Raw genomic sequence first — 14,412 nt, 5'->3', positions numbered from 1 at the left:
TCAATTGGGAGTCCATTGGAGGGCAGGGTGGAGGTCCGTTGTGTTTTCTGATGAAAGCTGGTTCTGCCTCGGTGCCAGTAATGGTTGTGTATTGATTAGAAGAAGGCCAGTTGAGGACCTAGAAACAACCTGTGTGCATGCTAGACGCACTGGAGAGATGTTTCCAGAATGAGATTTTCACTCTGCAGCGGAGTGTGCTCTGATATGAAACTTCCTGGCAGATTAAAACTGTGTGCCTGACCGAGACTCGAACTCGGGACCTTTCTATTAGTAGTACCACTATCAGTATTCAAATGAGGTATGCTTTAAATACACGCTGTAATGGTATTGAGCATTAAATACCTTCGAGATTAGATGTGGTCAGTTGATGTTAATCATGAAGGCCCTTAACACCAACTGACGGAGTGATGTGGCGCAATGGTTAGCACAGTGGACTCACATTCGGAAGGACGACGGGTCAAAGCCGCGTCCGGCCATCCTGATTTAGGTTTTCTGTGATTTCTCTAAATCTCTACAGGCGAATGCCGGGATGATTCCTTTGAAAGGGCACGGCCGACTTCCTTCCCCAGCCTTTGGCGCCCACCCCCAAATCAACGAACCAATCAACATACACCTGGAGGTATGGTCCGGGGTGCGATTTCGTATGACAGCAGGAGCGCTCTCATGGTTATCCCACGCAATCTGGCTGCAAAACTGTGTTTTTAAAACAGCTTTGTTTATGAATGTGATGTTCTGTACACATTAAATAGGGCGTGAAATTTATTACGTGTTTTGAGGATAATCGACTTTGTTTCCCATTGCTAGCAGAGTGTGTGATCTAAATAAACTGACGGGAAAAGACCCAACATCAAATAATAATTAATGTAGAGTAATGCAATTTCGTGAATACATTTGTCTGAGTGACATTTTTTAGTGATTAACACTGCAAGACCACAGATAAAGGCAAGCACAATATAACCCACTTCAAATGTAAAATGCTGGTACTATAATGATCGGTTGGTTGATTGGTTGGTTGGTTTGTAGATTAAGTGGACTAAACTGCGTGGTTACAGTCCCGTTTTCCTTAGTCACACAGGTCTCGAAGAAAGTTATACTCCAAAACAATCCTATCGCCTGAAACCCGAGGAAGGAACAAAATGCGCAGAAATTTATGTGTAACAACACTGAAGTAGAAAACGAAAGTAGAAAGCTCACAATTTTAAAACATTAGATAAAAGGAAAAAGCGACAGATACCGTTAAAACAATATAGCACACGGCCTGGGATGGCAGACCGGAAGAATAAAAAGAAAAGGATGAACCAGCCACTCTGCAACACACACAAGGCGAGAAAGACATGGATGGTGTAAAGACGAACATCAAGTCGAGCAGGTAGCACTAGAGGGAGCGAGAAAGAGTTAAAATACACGGAGGGTGATGGCCTGATAGATAAGCCGTTCAGATATTGTCTTCTAACACCATAGGTAGTGCGTCAGGAAGGTTAAACGTCTGCCTCAGGATGGCTAAATTTGGACCACTATCGAACGTGAACCAAAGCGACACTGATGTTGGTCCTCGCATCGTAGGAGGTGACTGTGAGTCAGCCAAGTATGGCCCTTCTGCAGTTGGCAAAGGACAATTGAGACCTTGAGAGACGCTCGTATGGAGGACTTCCAGAGATTCGTCGTCTCGTTTCTCATACGTAACCTATTCGGCAAAGTCAGAGCCCAACAACCTTCCTGCATAATACCGATCGAAGATCAAATACCGGTATGCCGATCTCCAGACGCTATTTACAAGCAAACTCTTCAGCTAGCCTGTCAGCAAATTCATTTCCCGGGATTCCGACGTGTCCCCTGGTCTACACGAAGATCATTGACCATCCACATTGCTTGAGGATCTAAACGGACTCCAAAAGCATGGCGAGGATAGTGGAGGTCGAAAGCTTGAAAGGCACTCAAGGAGTCGCTACAAATGAGGAAGTACATCCTGGCGTAGGAACGGTTATGCTCAAGATCGTGAGAGATAGCTACCAGCTCTGCAGTGAAACCACTGCAGTGATCTGGCAAGGAGCACTTTCACTATGTCCTGCATGAGCACCCGGAATAGAGGTGATGGAGGGAAAGACTCGAGATTAATGTGAAGGGACCAGACACGGACTGCAGTTGTAATCCCTGACCTGACCCGCCGTTGTGGGAGATGGTTCGTCATGCTGGGAACAGGAGACGGTAATTCAGATGGATAGGAGGGCTGAGAATGTGTGCGTTATGATTTACAAAGCAGTTGTTGTTCCCTGATGTGCAATGGAGGAATCCCAGCTTCCGCAAATACGCTGTTCACAGGGCTCGTTCGGAAAGCTTCCGTCTCAAGTCTAACTCCATAGTGGTGTATAGGGTAAAGCATACGCAATGCTGAGGCCGATGCTAACCACACGCTAGGCTCACATAGTCAAAGTGAGACTCTACAAAGGCATTGTACATGTGCAACAGTGTAGGGCAGTCTGCACCAAAGTCGGTGTGACTTAGACATCGAAGAACGCTAACGTGCTGCGAGCACTTCTGCTTAATCTGACGACGTTTGATGAACCCAGTTAAGCAGGCGTGTAAAACCAGTCCTAAAACACGACAACAGTGCCCTACCCTAAGGAGATGGTCATCAAGATGAAGTTGTGGTTGCAGGTGAACTGTATGACGGCGACAGAAGTAATGAAGCAAGTCTTGGCGGCTGAAAGCAAAAAGCTGTGAGTGAGAGCCCACGACTGCGCTTTTCGTATGGCTCCCTGTAGTCGACGTTCAGCCACACCAATAATAGATGAGCAAATGGAAATGCAAAAGTCATCAGCACACAGGAAGGGTGATGGTTCAAATGGCTCTGAGCACTATGGGACTTAACATCTGTGGTCATCAGTCCCTTAGAACTTAGAACTACTTAAACCTAACTAGCCTAAGGACATCACACACATCCATGCCCGAGGCAGAATTCGAACCTGCGACCGTAGCAGTCGCGCGGTTCCGGACTGAGCGCCTAGAACCGCTAGACCACCGCGGCCGGCCAGGAAGGGTGATACTGAGGACACCACAGCTGCTGCAAGACCATTAATGGACTCTAAAAAGAGTGAGGTGCTCAGTACAGAGCTCTGTGGGATCCCATTCTCTTGGATGTGAGGGGGAAGGGGGGGAGGGGAACTGCGTGAAACACTAACTCGACCTCTGAAGGGGCGGGGCCACGAAACGTTCTCTGTATAAAAATAGGGAGTGAGCCCTGGAGACCCCACTCGTGTAATGTAGCGAGGATTTGGTGTCACCAAGTGGTGTCATAGGCTTTCATCAGGTGAAAAAAGACGGAAATAAGGTGACTACGACAGGAAAAGACCTTTCATGTGGCAGACTCCAAGTTTACCAAGTTGTCAGTGGTGGAGCGACCTTGGCAAAAACCGCATTGGAATGGAGCCAATCGGCCCTGATACTCAAGGACACAGCTCAAGAAACGTTTCAGCAGCTTGCACAGGACGTTGGTGAGGCTAATAGGACGATACCTATCCATATCTAGCGCGTTCTTACTAGGTTTTAGCACTGGAACGATGGTAACTTCTCTTACTGCGATGGTAATTCGCCATCGCTCCAGATATGGTTGAAGACGGCAAGGAGTTGGCGCTGGTAATCCGCTGACAGATGGTTAATCGTTTGGTGGTGGATGCAGTTTGGCCCAGGGGTTGTGTTCGGATGATGTGCAAGGGAACTAAGAAATTCCCAGTTACTGAATGGAGCACTATATGGTTCAGGGTGGTGTGTAGTAAAAGATAGGTGTTGTAGTTCATCCCGCTATTTTAGGATACGAAAGGCAGTTTGGTAATTCTCAGATAGAGAGATTCGACCATAGTGCTCAGCAAAATGCTGTGCGATTGCCTCTACGAATACAAGCCCATGTGTCGAAATCCCAGGTATACCTTCTGGGGTCTGATATCTGTAAAGGCATCTGAGCTTAGTCCAAACCTGGAAAGGAGAGGTTCGTATTCCAATGGTGGAGACACACCCTTCCCAGCACACTGCTTCTGACTGTTGATTAGTTGACACAGAGCCATTGGAAGGCAATGAGGTGCTCCATTGATGGGTGCCACTTATGACATTTTAGGTTCCACCTAGATCCCTAATGGCCACAGCGATTTCCGGCGATGACCAAGGTACTGTCTTGTGCTTGGCGGCACCCAGAGGAACAAGAGATTGCCGATTCAGCTGCAGTAACAATGGCTGTCTGCAAAACCGCATCAATGATACTGAGCAATGGGGATCCAATGGTGGTAGCAGAGTTGAAAGTGTCCCAGTCAGCCTGGGTAAGAAAACATCTGGGCAAGCATCCAGGTGAGTGACTCAAGGTGATGAACAGAAAGAGTGGAATGTGGTCACTGCCACACAAGTACTCATGCGCTCTCCAGTGTACAGATGGTAGAAGACCAGGACTGCAAACAGGAAGATCAATGGCCAAGTGTGTGCCACGTGCCACACTGTAACGAGTGGGGGCACCTGTATTTAGGAGACAAGGGTCGATTTGAGTTAGTAGATTCTCTACATCTCAACCACAGGCAGTAATCTTGGTTCCAACCCAAATGGGTTTTGGGCATTGAAATCAGGCAGAAGTAGAAAAGGTGGAGAAAGTTGAGAAATTAGTGCAGCCAATACATTTTGTGGTATTTCATATGGAGGGAGGTAGATTTTGCAGATGGTAATTTCCTGCGTTTTCTTCACTCTGACAGTGACATCTTCTAAAGGTGTTTAAAGGGGAATGAGTTCGCTATATACAGAGGTAACAACATACTCTTGTCATTACTATGTTTGTAATATCCCCAATAGCCACGACGGGCAGGGTTCTGCATTGCTGGAAACCAGGTTTCCTGAAGAGCAACTCAGATGGCAGGTGTAATACTTAAGAGTTGTTGTAGCTCAGACAGGTGGTGTAAAACCGCCAAAATTCCAGTGGAGGATGACAGTTTCTGTAATCTACACTCCTGGAAATGGAAAAAAGAACACATTGACACCGGTGTGTCAGACCCACCATACTTGCTCCGGACACTGCGAGAGGGCTGTACAAGCAATGATCACACGCACGGCACAGCGGACACGCCAGGAACCGCGGTGTTGGCCGTCGAATGGCGCTAGCTGCGCAGCATTTGTGCACCGCCGCCGTCAGTGTCAGCCAGTTTGCCGTGGCATACGGAGATCCATCGCAGTCTTTAACACTGGTAGCATGCCGCGACAGCGTGGACGTGAATCGTATGTGCAGTTGACGGACTTTGGGCGAGAGCGTATAGTGGGCATGCGGGAGGCCGGGTGGACGTACCGCCGAATTGCTCAACACGTGGGGCGTGAGGTCTCCACAGTACATCGATGTTGTCGCCAGTGGTAGGCGGAAGGTGCACGTGCCCGTCGACCTGGGACCGGACCGCAGCGACGCACAGATGCACGCAAAGACCGTAGGATCCTACGCAGTGCCGTAGGGGACCACACCGCCACTTCCCAGCAAATTAGGGACACTGTTGCTCCTGGGGTATCGGCGAGGACCATTCGCAACCGTCTCCATGAAGCTGGGCTACGGTCCCGCACACCGTTAGGCCGTCTTCCGCTCACGCCCCAACATCGTGCAGCCCGCCTCCAGTGGTGTCGCGACAGGCGTGAATGGAGGGACGAATGGAGACGTGTCGTCTTCAGCGATGAGAGTCGCTTCTGCCTTGGTGCCAATGATGGTCGTATGCGTGTTTGGCGCCGTGCAGGTAAGCGCCACAGTCAGGACTGCATACGACCGAGGCACACAGGGCCAACACCCGGCATCATGGTGTGGGGAGCGATCTCCTACACTGGCCGTACACCTCTGGTGATCGTCGAGGGGACATTGAATAGTGCACGGTACATCCAAACCGTCATCGAACCCATCGTTCTACCATTCCTAGACCGGCAAGGGAACTTGCTGTTCCAACAGTACAATGCACGTCCGCATGTATCCCGTGCCACCCAACGTGCTCTAGAAGGTGTAAGTCAACTAGCCTGGCCAGCAATTTCTCCGGATCTGTCCCCCGTTGAGCATGTTTGGGTCTGGATGAAGCGTCGTCTCACGTGGTCTGCACGTCCATCACGAACGCTGGGCCAACTGAGGCGCCAGGTAGAAATCCAGCATCTCTACGATCTCTACGATCGTCTCCATGGGAGAATAGCAGCCTGCATTGCTGCGAAAGGTGGATATACACTGTACTAGTGCCGACATTGTGCATGCTCTGTTGCCTGTGTCTATGTGCCTGTGGTTCTGTCAGTGTGATCATGTGATGTATCTGACCCCAGGAATGTGTCAATAAAGTTTCCCCTTCCTGGGACAATGAATTCACGGTGTTCTTATTTCAATTTCCAGGAGTGTATTAAGGTATGAAGGGACCAAGTCACCCGCTGCCACCAGTTGTGTGCTCATATCTAATACCATTGCTTTTGAGGCGTCAGCGAGTTCTAGGTCCTTGGGGATCCTACAATCTCCACCTCATCCTCAGATGTGGAACTGGTATGGAGTGATGGTATGGGCGCCACTGGAGGCCCCTGTTTCTTAACAGTTTCCTTTTCTGGCTGTTTGCCCTCTCACTTCTCTGTAGGGGCTTACTGGGAGGGCTTCTCCAAAATAGCTTCAGAGACGTTTGCAGTCTGTGAAACCCTTCAACCAGCAGCTTGTGGCTCCTTCAGCCAATGGATTGTGTCCACTCTTGCATGGGTGGAGACCTTGGAAGGTAGAGTCCCAAGGAACCCCTTCCATGCAAGAGGAGCTAGAGGAGGCTGTTGCTTCTTCAGCTGGGGAGTGGTGACCGATATCCCTTCGGTTTGTGGCGGCATTCCTCCCCGAAAAGGAGCTTTGCGGGCAGTGGAAGTAGAAGTGCCTTCAACCACCAAGGGAGGATGTAGTCGGGCGGCCCTGATGTCACACTGTAGGAGGCATAGATGAGGAGACTACCGTCGCCAGTGAGGGCAACGTCGTTGTAGTTGCAACATAGGTCTATATTATTCTAATGGGGTTCAACCAGTTATATTTCCGTTCTGCCTCTTGGTAGGTCAGCCTGCTAAGCGTCTTGTATTCCATAATATTTCTCTCCTTTTGAAGAACTGTGCAGTCCTGCGAGCAGCGAGAGTTGTGCTCTCCACAGTTGACACAGGTGGGGGGAGGAGCATATGGAGTATTCAGATACAATGTACGTCCGCAATCTCTACATGTGAAGCCAGAATTGCACCGTGAAGACATGCGCCTGAAATTCCAGCACTTGAAGCACTGCATAGGGGCGGGACGTATGCTGTGACATAACATTGGTATACCATCACTTTGACTTTTCCAGGAAATGAATCACCCTCAAAGGCCCAGATAAAGAAACTGGTAGCAACCGTTTTATCTTTTGGGCCCCTATAGACGTGCCACACGAAGTGAGCATTCCATCCTTCTAAATTGGCCCATAGTTCGTCTTCGCACTACAATAGGAGGTCTCAATGAAAAATAGTTCCCTGGACCATGTTCAGGCTTTCATGAGCAGTCACTGACAGGAATCTCACCCAGAATGTCACCGGCGAGCCTGTAACTGGGCTGGCGACGCTGTCTTAATGAAGACTGTCTCATTTCTCATTTTGGACAGCGTCTTTACTTCTCCAAACTTATCCTCTATGTGTTCAACAAAAAATAGAGTATTTGTACCCAGAAAGGAATCCCGATTGGTTCTGCTGCAAACTAAGTACCGAGGGGCATGCGGCTCTTTGTTTATGTAGCCCTAGGTTCCTCCCATAGTTTAGCTAGGGAGAGGAACGATTTGCGGTCACACTTCTCAGGATTGAACTCTAGCGTTCCTTTCCTAGATCCTGCTGGAGACATTCAGCTACCAGCAAAAGATGACTTTGTTGGCTTCATTGCCAGTCATCTGCCGTGATACCTCCCACTCCAATCAGGAGTTCTCTACATGGGCTACATGCAGCACGGCCCTATGGCCATTGCCAGGAGTTCTGATGCTCCAAAAAGATAAGTGTCCACTCCTTCCCATATTTAGGGAGTTTGCTTCTCAGGCATCAGCAGTGCGATCCCTGTGTTGTCAGGGGCTACAATAAAGAGGGTATATGATGACCCCTCCACGACAGATTGCCTTCTGTGCTGGGTATAGGGAGCCAAAAGATCCATCGTTATCATGGGGGCAGAAGAGGACAGCAGACAATGGATTTTGATGATGCACACCACATCGTGTCCTTGCCAAAATAGATGGATTACAGGTGGAGTTGTGGAGCCATGACAATAATAGATAGAGAAGGTCGCAGTACACTGTGGATATATGGTCAACCACATAAGGCGTCCTTCTCCAAATGGCCTGAACTTTGAAAAACTTTTGAAAATGTGGAGGTCAAACCCTAAAAGGGGACCATAATAGATTAGGCCGAAAAGTAGGAGACTCATTTTAGTCGCCTCTTACAACAGACAAGAATACCTTGGTCCTATCCTAACCCATGAACCTCCAGGGGGTAATAACCAGTGTAACTGCCAGAATATTGAATGCAAGCATGCAAATGTCCCTTAATTGTGTTGTGAAGGGGGCAGGTGTCAGATTGCTGGATGGAGTGCCACGACTGTGGCACTTGGTCGGTCAATACAGGGATAGTTAATCTTTTTAATTGAATCAACTGTGGGTTCTTGATGAAACATTATAAATTAGATAAACAGATACCATTTTTGGCCTTGTTTCACAACTGTATTATTAATGAAACTTCCTGGCAGATTAAAACTGTGTGCCCGACCGAGACTCGAACCCGGGACCTTTGCCTTTCGCGGGCAAGTCCTCTACCAACTGAGCTACCGAAGCACGACTCACGCCCGGTACTCACAGCTTTACTTCTGCCGGTATCTCGTCTCCTACCTTCCAAACTTTACAGAAGCTCTCCTGCAAACGTTGCAGGCTGTGGCTAAGCCATGTCTCCGCAATATCCTTTCTTTCAGGAGTGCTAGTTCTGCATGTCTCGCAGGAGAGCTTCTGTAAAGTTTGGAAGGTAGGAGACGAGGTACTGGCAGAAGTAAAGCTGTGAGTACCGGGCGTGAGTCGTGCTTCGGTAGCTCAGTTGGTAGAGCACTTGCCCGCAAAAGGCAAAGGTCCCGAGTTCGAGTCTCGGTCGGGCACACAGTTTTAATCTGCCAGGAAGTTTCATATCAGCGCACACTCCGCTGCAGAGTGAAAATCTCATTCTGGAAACATCCCCCAGGCTGTGGCTAAGCCATGTCTCCGCAATATCCTTTCTTTCAGGAGTGCTAGTTCTGCATGTCTCGCAGGAGAGCTTCTGTAAAGTTTGGAAGGTAGGAGACGAGGTACTGGCAGAAGTAAAGCTGTGAGTACCGGGCGTGAGTCGTGCTTCGGTAGCTCAGTTGGTAGAGCACTTGCCCGCAAAAGGCAAAGGTCCCGAGTTCGAGTCTCGGTCGGGCACACAGTTTTAATCTGCCAGGAAGTTTCATATCAGCGCACACTCCGCTGCAGAGTGAAAATCTCATTCTGGAAACATCCCCCAGGCTGTGGCTAAGCCATGTCTCCGCAATATCCTTTCTTTCAGGAGTGCTAGTTCTGCATGTCTCGCAGGAGAGCTTCTGTAAAGTTTGGAAGGTAGGAGACGAGGTACTGGCAGAAGTAAAGCTGTGAGTACCGGGCGTGAGTCGTGCTTCGGTAGCTCAGTTGGTAGAGCACTTGCCCGCGAAAGGCAAAGGTCCCGAGTTCGAGTCTCGGTCGGGCACACAGTTTTAATCTGCCAGGAAGTTTCATATCAGCGCACACTCCGCTGCAGAGTGAAAATCTCATTCTGTATTATTAATGTTATTGCACAACCTAGGTTTCGGGTTATAAGCCCATCTTAAAGTATATTACTGGTTCCCAAAGATGATAATGCACACATAAACGTGATGACAAAGCAAAGATAATCATCTCAACTTCTTAAGGTATTGATCCAAAGCTTAATTTACAATTACATCAGTGACCATTGTTTAACAAATTACATACATTATTACACATTGAGCAAATACACTGCAATGACCAGGCTAAAGTTATGCATTAGCCCAGAAGTTTTTAACTACGATGGACTGGGGCCCAAAGTTTTGCTTCTATCCTGTGGTTGTGATCTCGTCCCAAAGACGTGAATAACTGAATTGGGTTAGCTCATATAATAATAGGCGTGGGGATATATGCATCTGTCTTCCTTTTCTTTCTTTGGGCCTTTATCCCCCTGCAGCGCAGGGTCGGCCGTGTTATTGCGGTTTTGGCAGTATCAGTTCCAGAGGGTGGCCAGATGCCCTTCCTGCTGCCACACCAAATCCTCCGGGATGGAAGTGGTGTACCAAAGCTGCCTGTGTCTAGTGTAAGCCATGAAATAGTGCGTACTTTTTCAAATGTGTGTGAGTCGTGTAACTGAGGCGGAACGTGGCGACCAGCCCAGCATTCACCTAGCAGGATGTGGAAAAGCACCTGGCCCTCATCGGGTAACATGCCAGGCGGATTCGATCTGCGGCCGGCACGCCTACCCGTGTCCAGGAAGCAGCACATTAACACTCTCGGCCACCCTGGCGGGTTGTATACACATCTGTCTTTTATTTCTAAGTTTCTATATGGTTGAGTTTGGCCCCCTTTTCCTCTGTGTGTAAGACTTGTACATCTACTGCGTATTTGTGGTTATTGTTCAGGAAATGTTCTCAAAAGGCTGAACTAGGCTCCTTCAGTCTCCAGCATCTGTAGTGTTCTTTAAGCCTGTCCAAAGTAGCAAGACTGACACTCACGGCATGTGATTTTATAGAGCCCACTTTTTGTGATAGCTGGTTGTTTGTCTTTTTTATTGAACAAGAAATTATCTAATATAATTGCGTAGGCTTCCGCGGCCAGAGTCAGTCGGCATAAAGGTTTTCTGGGTTTGGTACCGCGTCATAATGTAAAAACTACTGCTGCTGGAAAAAAATCAACGTTTCAGCCACGATTGCAGCGGCCTTCTTCTGTGTCTAATGAAAAAAAAAGATAAATCCTTTGCCTTCAAGATGTTACTTACGTTATTTGACGTTTTCCCTGTAAGAGGTAATCTGCACAATTTCTTTTCCAGTTTGCATTTTTCATTGGGAACAGTAGGTTCTTGGATTGCTCCTTCATCTTTTTATCTAAAATTTTATCAGCAGTGTTCCGGTCAAATTCATTATTTGTGGCTATTGTTTTTATTATGTTAAGTACCTGGTCAAAGACTTCTTGGGACATAGGGGTAGAAAGGAGACGGTGGATCATGTGCTGGAATGCTGCATGTTTGTAGGCTGTAGGATGCTGGGAGGAAACCGGGATGAAACTGTCAGTGAAGGAATCTTTTCGGTAAACTTTATGGTTACTGTCTTCTATCTTTAAGCTAATGTCCAGGAAATTTATGCTGCTCCCCCCCTCTCCCCCGCCCCCAACTCGACGCTGACTCTTATGTTAGTGTGCCACTGGATCATATTTTCCACAAATTTATGGAGTTGTCTATTGAAACTTTTCCACATAAAATGAATATCATCCACATATCTGTACCAATACACAACACGTTTTACCAGTGGTTCTCTCTTAAGAAAATCAGTCTCCCACTTGTCTATGAACATTTCTGCTAGTGTGGAGGATAAAGGTGATCCCATTGCCAGACCATCTGCTTGCTGATAACAGGTGCCTCGAATGTTCTTTGTCTCTGATGTTGGAGTTATCGTTAGATGATGTCCTATATGCTCTCGATTGGAGACAGGTCTGGTGATCAAGCAGGCTAAGGCAACACTTGACAGTTTGTAGAGCATGTTGGGTTACAACAGCGATATTTGGTCGAGCGTTATCCTGTTGGAATGCTCTGCATGTATGTCAGCTCAACAGGTCGAATCATTAGACCTGACATACTAATGTGCAGTCAGGGTACATGGGATAAACACGAGTGTGCTCCAAATGAAATCGCATCTAAGACGAGGTGTAGGTTCAGTGTGCCTTGCACGCAGACTGGCTGACAGCAGGCCCTCAGTTGGTCTTCCTTTAAGTAGCACACGACCATCATTGGCACTGAGATGGAACCAGCTTTCATCAGAAATCTCAACAGACCTTCACCCTGCCCTCCAATGAGCTCTCGATTGAAACCACTGAAGTATCGAACGGCTATGAGTTGGAATCAGTAGAATGCACGCTACAGAGCGTCTGGATAGGAGCTGTCCTTGAAGGAACCGATTTGCAGCAGTTCGTTATGTCACTGAGGTGCCAACTGATGCTGAAACTGCTGCTGCAGACGCAGTACTATGCGCCAGAGCCATAAACCGAAAACGATGGGTTTCCCTCTCGGTAGTGCCACGTGGCCGCCCTTTCCCCAGTCTTCTTGCGGCCGAATATACTCGTGACCAACGCTGCCAGGAATCCTGTACAGTGGCTACATTCCTTTCTTCAGCATCGCGGAAGAAACATCCAGCTTCTCGTAGCCCTACTACACGACTTCGTTTACTCAGTGAGGTGTTAATAATGGTGTTTTTATCACCTTAAAGTTGTTGACCAACAATAACTCACCACATCCAATGTCAAAGGCAGATAACGCTCATGATCGTTTCAGCGTGTTGTTAAAGCATACCTGATTTGCATTCTCATGGTGGCGCTACTAGCACAACTCTTATGCAACTGCAGTGAAATTTGAACAGACTTCATCTTTCAGATGTAGAAGCACACCTACAGAAATCTGTTTGTGTCGCATAACTCCTTCATGGTGTTTCGATTTTTTTTCTGACGGTGTAGTTTGGTTTCACATTCACTATTCATTTAAAACAGGAAATATCAAACATTAGTTGTTACATAACAGATATGTGGATGATAAATTGTTCACATAAAAAAAGCTTTTGAAATTGGGTTCCACTGTAGAACCCTGAAGGTTAAATAGATAACTGAATAACTAATGAGAAAACTATGAAAAAGGTCTACAGTGACTCTCAATTATCTTTAATTATTTACTTAACTTGTCGTAAATTACAGTGGCTGATGTGGCTTCTCAATAATTATATAACAGAAAAATCATCGCGTTTCAGATTTTAACTTACGTAGCAAATGTGAATAAAATGAGCTTTAATTGACGATCGACACTAGTATTACACAAAATGGGGCTGTAACAGATGAGACTTCTGCAGTTCTGAGTGAAGCCTTATGCGCACAAAAATGCGGCACCGTGTGCGTCCATTACCTTGTCGGTGTTCGTCAGGGGACGGCGGCTGGCGTAGCTCCATACAGCTCGCCGTCTCGGAAGCAAACTCCCCCTAACTTTTCCGTACTACAATTTACCGAAGTTGGTTTAAAAAAGCTATCTGGCTGTGTTTTCATCTGACCAGTCCGGGTCTCAATGTTAACCTTAAGCTCCGCCTACAAAAATTATGTCTATCCAATGAGAAACGTTATACTTTCTGTGGTGGGGCAATGTTTTTAAAGTTTGCAATGTATCACAGGCGCGAAAAAGTCTCACGCTAAAACTTGCAGCTGGTGTGGCCCTTTTAGTGTTATAGTAAGATCTATACTATTCTTCTGGAGGGCTCTATCTTTTAAGATGGGATGGGGAGGGTGGTCCTGGCGGTTACTTTTCGTGGTGGGACAATGTTTTGAACGTTTGCAACGTAACAGAGACGCGAAAAGTCTCACACTAAAACTTGCGGCTGTGGTGGCCCTTTTAGTGTTATCGTAAGATCTATACTGTTCTTCTGGAGGGATCTAGCTTTTAACATGGGCTGGGGGTGGTCCTGATGGTTAGCTGGTGCGTTGGTATCCATCCCTTATCGTAGGGCCTTCTAGCTTAACACGGTTCTGCTCTCGGCTTCTGTTCTCGTTTCTCCTGTCGGAACTGCGTCTTTCTGACAGTGGGAAGGTATGACATGCATTTAGGCATTCTTGTATTAGTCTGTGGTTTTCCATTTGCTCACTCGTTACTCGTATTACTTTGGTTAATTTAATGTCATGATTTATTCGGAGCGATGTGACATACTAATGAATTTGCTTATCATGTCAGGGTTTTCATGGAAGGTGTTGGATTTGTCTGACAGCTTACATATCACCACCCTTCGGAATTAATTTTTGCACTGAAGTTAGGCAATGATTGAATCATTGTCTAAGTCAGTCAAAAATTATTCCTTTATTTAAATTTTGTTGCCTACTGTTCAGCCACGTTATTCTAGTTCTACGCTAGTTTGTATTACTAATTTATATTTTTATATTCTTCCACATTATTCTCAAAAATATGTTTACATTGACAAGAGAAGAATATTTTTATGCTATTATTATTATTATTATTATTATTATTATTAATTTTTAATTATTTTCTTTCTTTATTTAAGTGTGAAATTAGTTTTTTAAGAAGTTTGTTATCGAAAGTGAGGAGTCTTTCACATCGATTTTCTTAGAATTTTTT

At 46.7% G+C, this 14,412-nt stretch overlaps 3 non-coding genes across 3 annotated transcripts; all 3 read left to right on the top strand.

The window, feature by feature from the left end:
- Positions 1 to 9,065: 9,065 nt before the first annotated feature.
- Positions 9,066 to 9,140, top strand: Trnal-caa (transfer RNA leucine (anticodon CAA)). Its single transcript has one exon. It is a non-coding gene; the product is annotated as a tRNA-Leu (tRNA).
- A 226-nt stretch (positions 9,141 to 9,366) lies between these two features.
- Positions 9,367 to 9,441, top strand: Trnal-caa (transfer RNA leucine (anticodon CAA)). The gene has a single exon. It is a non-coding gene; the product is annotated as a tRNA-Leu (tRNA).
- Positions 9,442 to 9,667: 226 nt separating this feature from the next.
- Trnas-cga (transfer RNA serine (anticodon CGA)) lies at positions 9,668 to 9,742 on the top strand. The gene has a single exon. It is a non-coding gene; the product is annotated as a tRNA-Ser (tRNA).
- The last annotated feature ends 4,670 nt before the right edge of the window (positions 9,743 to 14,412 follow it).

This window comes from Schistocerca gregaria, chromosome X (genome assembly GCF_023897955.1).
Source record: "Schistocerca gregaria isolate iqSchGreg1 chromosome X, iqSchGreg1.2, whole genome shotgun sequence".
NCBI classification, from domain to species: domain Eukaryota; kingdom Metazoa; phylum Arthropoda; class Insecta; order Orthoptera; family Acrididae; genus Schistocerca; species Schistocerca gregaria.
Note: the sequence above shows the minus strand (reverse complement) of the source record. Positions and strands in the feature narration are given on the sequence as shown.